The sequence below is a fragment of the Triticum dicoccoides genome, chromosome 3B, assembly GCF_002162155.2.
Source record: "Triticum dicoccoides isolate Atlit2015 ecotype Zavitan chromosome 3B, WEW_v2.0, whole genome shotgun sequence".
Lineage (NCBI taxonomy): Eukaryota > Viridiplantae > Streptophyta > Magnoliopsida > Poales > Poaceae > Triticum > Triticum dicoccoides.
Window position 1 is genome coordinate 8269236 of NC_041385.1, and position 5654 is coordinate 8274889.

A 5654-nucleotide genomic window follows, 5' to 3' on the forward strand; every position below is an offset into this window, starting at 1 on the left:
GACGGCAACGAGTCTACAGTCGAATTCAAAATTGGATTCTTAGCTGTAATTCTCTGCTGGGCTTCGAAGTCGTCCTGTGCGTGTTTTATACGACTGAATGTTCTTGCCCCCTGAGACTGACTGGTAGTTACTTCTGTCCACTGAATTCCTAGAGAGCTATGACTGAAATTGATTTCAGCTGGATTGATCTCTGTCTCTGACTGAAATTCCAAGTTGCTGCAACGCTTATATGACTGAACTTGGAGTTTTTTTCCTTTTTGAACTTACCCTGAGACTGAGGCTGCTACTGATGTTCACTAATTTTGTAATGGAAGGACTTGTTGTTTTCGCAGCAATTTACTTGATGGTGATGATAGTGGGCCTGGAATTTTCAGACCAAGTCTACATTGCATTCATGATTCTCTGTTGAAGATGCCGGACACATACGACAGCAAGTCTACAGTCGTACTCCTAATCGCAAGAACACATACGGCAGGAGGTCGCACTCTTAGCTTGTAGTTTTTTTTGCTGGACTTCCAAGTTGTTTGAATTTTTTTATATGGCTGAAATTATCACAGATCAAATTGAAATGCTGTCGCAATTTGTTCTCGGTCTACAAGTCGTTTCGACGTTTACATGTCTGAAATTCTTGCTGTAGAAATTTGGATGACAGAGGTGGGACTTTCCTTGCCCTGAGAGCGAGGTTGCTGCTGCTGTCCAGTTATTTGTAGTGGTTCATATGAGCCAGAGGACTCGTGGTTCTCGCAGGGGCTGTTTACTGCTGAAGATGCGAGACTGGATGGCAGCGAGTCTACAACCGCACTCGTAATTGCAGGAACACGTACGGCAGGAGGTTGCATTCTTGGCTTGTAGTTTTCTGCTGAATTTTTTTATACGGCTGAAATGACCGCCGCTTAAATCTGAATGCATGTGACAGAAAGAAATCCTACTTAATTTCGATACCCTGACTTTATATATGCGACACTGGACTGCAGGTGACAAATTCCAGAGAGATAAGGTTGCTACTCCTGTCCACTGATTTGTAATGGTCCAAAGGCCTCGGCACTGATAATGAGTTTGCACCTGCTTGAATCTCTCCTCGGCGCACCTGCTTGCTAACCTGGACCCGGACGGCAACATGTCTGCAATCACATTCACGGTTAAAACAACTTGGCCTTAGAAAAAAGTGTGGACACGGCAGGAGGCTGCATTCATGGGATAAATGGTTCATACTTACTATAGAAGTTCTGACTTACAAAACACTGTGGCAACAGAAAAAGATCGTCACCAGCAGCTGCAGAAAATGGATTTCTCTGCCTTTCTTACATCGTGTTTTGTTTTGTCTCCACCTAAATCACCATAATACATTGTTTCAACCATGTAGTCGTACTAACAATGTTTCAACACAAAACCCAAATAACACTTAAGCTTTCACAAACTATTATTCATATATTCAAATAATATGCGTCTTCAAGAAAGATGATTACATTCAACCAATTAAGCAATTGGAGTTCTACACCCTCTTTAACTGCTAGATTTTATTACATATTTCCACATAAAAGTTCACAGGACACGGGACACATAAGAATCCGAGATCTCATCCTCCTCTGAGATTTCGGTCAGCTCGGATAGCAAAGGGTATGAATCCGGAACAGCGGTGTGTTCGTCGTCGCAGAAGAATGGCCTGGAAGGCATTTGCAGGCCTTCGAAGCCACCTTCCAGCATCTCTATGACCTCGCTCATTGTCGGCCTGTCATGAGACTTCATCTGGATGCACCATAATCCAACGATGCATAGCTTTCTCTCCAACTCATGCATGTCAGCAACCAGATATATCGCATCCGCCTCTTGTGCAGTTAGTTTGTCATACACCCATGATGGGTAATAAGACTGGCTTGAGTTTGCGGCATTTGGATCAGCGTTCCTTCTTCCTCCGGCCATCTCCAGAAGCAGCATCCCGAAGCTGTAAACATCGGACTTGCTTGATATGGTACCAAAGCTCCGAGATATCATCTCAGGAGCTATGTACCCAACAGTCCCACGTAAGGCATTAGATGGCACAAAACTGTTGTCCCTTGGGTACAGTTTGGCAAGTCCAAAATCAGAAACTTTTGGGACAAAATTGCTGTCAAGAAGGATGTTGTGTGGCTTGATGTCGAAGTGCAGAATCTGCATTTCGCACCCCTGATGCAGGTAGTTGATCCCTCGGGCAATCCCCAAAGCAATCTCATTGAGCTTGTCCCAAGAAAAACTCTTCTAGGCTGAAAAGATGTACTTGTCAAGAGAACCTCGAGGCATGTATTCGTAAACAAGAGCCCTTCTCATTTCCTCTGAGCAGAACCCCACGAGACGGACCACATTGACATGGTGGATCCTGCCGATGGTGGAGACCTCACTGATGAAGTCTTCTCCGTTGTAGTTGGAGCTGCCCTCAAGCATCTTGACAGCGATATTGACATTGCCTGGGAGTAGCACGCCCTTGAAGACGGAGCCATAACCACCTTGGCCCAGCTTGTCTCTGAAGTGGCTTGTCAATGCAACGATGTCTGTGTAGGCGTACCTCGTTGGCCCGATCATTTGTTGCATCTGGAGGAACTTTTCAACCGCATCAATTGTGATCCTTGTTTTCCAGTAATTTTGGGCAAGGAAGATCAATACTGCTAGGGGCGCTAGCAGGAACCTGCAAAGTACTGCATACAAAGAAGTTTACGTATGGAATTGGCTGTGGTGAGGTTAATACACCACTTGTTGTAGACTGGAAAAAAATTATGTGATTTTGAAGTACCAACAATCCACGTCGCAATCACCAGAGCAAATACTGGGGGTAAAATCTGATGACCTGATTGATCATGAATCATGGCTCTCATGTAATCAAGTATGTTGTTAGAATCTAAATTGAAACCAAATATGCATGACCAGAAATTGAAGTCTATAAGAAGGATGTCCATGGTCCAACTCTCGATGTTGTCGCCTGTATCACGATATCGGACGCTGCAAGAGCATTGCATGCATGGTATATAAAAGATATTAAAGGGGGGAGATAGGGTTAGGTTTATACATGGGAGAAACGGAAAAGAAAGTCCTAAAACTCACCGAAACGACCGGTCGAGGCAGCGGTTGAATTGCCCAATAATACTCATTGCAGGATCCAGCAGAGGGAATCGAACAGAGAATCCAAGCCTCAGGTGTTTTACAAAATCTGCATAATGGCTGAAATTGTAGTAGTTACCAGGACCCGGATCACTCAAAAGAAACATGGCCAGGTACCCGCAAGAAGGCGCTAAGTATTCAATAGACACAGTGCTAGTCACTATATAAACAAAAGAGTGGTTGTTGCTCAGGCAAGGGACCGGTGTGTAGGAATACTGATAAAATTCATTTGATACTGGCACCGCCCGCGAGCAATTCACAAAGCTACCCACTGTCTGTGTATTAGGGAGCAATTCCCAGCTCTGGTCTTTGTCTGACCTTTGGATCCCGATGAAGTAAGGAAGCTGATCCCAGTGAGGAAGAGGACAACTGCTGTTCATGTCCAAGTTGGCATCGACGACCCAGAAGGATGAATCGGTATAGTTGATCTCAGTGACAAAGTATGTCGCTGTGTTGATCTGAATTATAGCCTTGCTATCAGTACAAACCAGCTCATATGATTGAACACCGCACCTATGTGGATCCCCTTGCTGGCGGAATGGATGTGATATATTATGGAGATGTCCACAGGAGAAAGTATCGCAGTGGTGTCGCCCATGAACATCACCTAAGAGTACTGCAAGCACAACAAAGATTAACAAGGCTTGCAGGGTAGTAGAAAGATGAGTGAACTACAAATCACCATGGCTTTTGGAAGAACTAAACCGAACCCAACTGTGCCCACTTACATAAACTTCATAACCCCCACCCAGTACAATTCCAAATTGCTTCCTCATTTTCACACTCACCTGTCACTGATGAGATATGAGTACGATATGAGTGGACTGTGGCAAGTCTATAGTCACACTCAGACCACTAGAGCAGAGAAGATTTATGGTGACCAATTATTTCTTCGTTCAGATAGGTATGTATTGCTGATGAGACTGACAGGAGTGGACTTCAGTCAGCCTACAATCACAATCCGACCACTAGAACACGACAAGAGGTTGCATTCAAACCAGGGATTCTTCTTAGGTGTATGGCTATTAGTACAGAGCCATTGGCACTGTTACTTGCAATAAACGCGGATCACCTCTTTCATATACACAGACTTCCCCAGTTGCTATGTCTTGCTAGGCTTCATCTTCCTTCCATTTCCATGAGCAGCATAGTAGACAAAGATGAGTAAAATACTTCCTATAGCCATCCTCCTGCTCTGTCTTCTGAGTCACGGAACTGGTATGGCCACAATTTCAGCTCGGGATGACAAGGATTTCTTCAGATACTGTCCACCGTCCTGGTGCAGCAAAGATGGACCTGAAATCAGGTTCCCGCTCAGGCTTGAATCCAGCAATTCATCATCATCATGTGGTGCAACATGTGCGAAGATAACATGCTCTGGCCAAGACACCATTCTGCTTCACCCACTTCTTGGACCATGCAAAGTGACCGCCATAGATTATAGCCGCGCTGCCTTCAGCATTATCCCACTTGTAGACTCCTGCCCGCTTCAGAAGCTCATCTCCATAAATCTCCCAGCCATAGCTGATGTCAATCGTTGTGCACTATATGAGTCCACACCTGGAACATTAGTACATTGTTCAAGTGTGTTTACACCAAGTGGCACTGCTGAATTTGCAGGTGACATATATCCCAAGAATACTGCCGATTATATTGTTGGCCCAATCTCTTGCTTTAGCAACCAAACTCTGTTTGTGTATTTGGTGATGCCTCGCCTATACATGAATGTGCTTCCCTTGGACTGCAAGGTCATCTCACATGGCAACATTCCGATGCCCAACCCATCGTTTTCCACGCATGACCCTACGTTCAAGCAATTATCGGAAAAAATAATCAATTTTGCTGAAATAACTGCTAATTGGGAGTATTCTAATTGGGATAACGATGGAAGCATTCCCAGCAGTTGCACACAATGTGAACTTCATGGGCGACGCTGCGCATTCAGCTCAGAAAGGCACCAAGTGTTCTGCATGGATAAGAGACCTCACGGTATGGCTTTTTCCTTTTGTATTTAAGATTCACTAGTCAAACCTTAGATGACTGCAGAACACTTTTATTATCTAATGTTGCTCTGTAGTACTTCAAAGCTCTGTAATTTTACATGTATCACTACTGGAATCAGCTACTTTGCCATCTGCCAGCTCTTTGCCGTCAGCTAGCGGATGGCAAAGAAGCTCTTTGCCATCAGCTACCCGAAAGCAGACGGCAAAGAACTGGCTGATGGCAAAGAAAGCCTTTGCCATCAGCCAGTTCTTTGCCGTCCGCTAGCTGACGGCAAAGAATCTTTGCCGTCCGCTAGTAGACGGCAAAGAGGGAGGGGGGCACTGAGGAGCTGGTTAAAAAATACTTAACGTCCCTCCGCTTTGCCGTCCACCGCAGACGGCAAATATGAAGAAAAGCGGACGACAAAGGAGGGCGGACGGCAAAGGCTACCCTAACTAACCTAACTAACGGCCGAGCCCCCTCCCCCGCCCGTTACTCATCTCTCTCCCTCGACCTCCTCCGCCCCCACCCCCGTCGCCCCC

At 45.4% G+C, this 5654-nt stretch overlaps 2 pseudogenes; one reads left to right on the forward strand and one right to left on the reverse strand.

The window, feature by feature from the left end:
- Window positions 1–1408: 1408 nt before the first annotated feature.
- On the reverse strand, window positions 1409–3920 carry LOC119274330 (annotated as a pseudogene).
- A 202-nt stretch (window positions 3921–4122) lies between these two features.
- Window positions 4123–5654, forward strand: part of LOC119274329 — a 10850-nt pseudogene continuing 9318 nt past the window's right edge.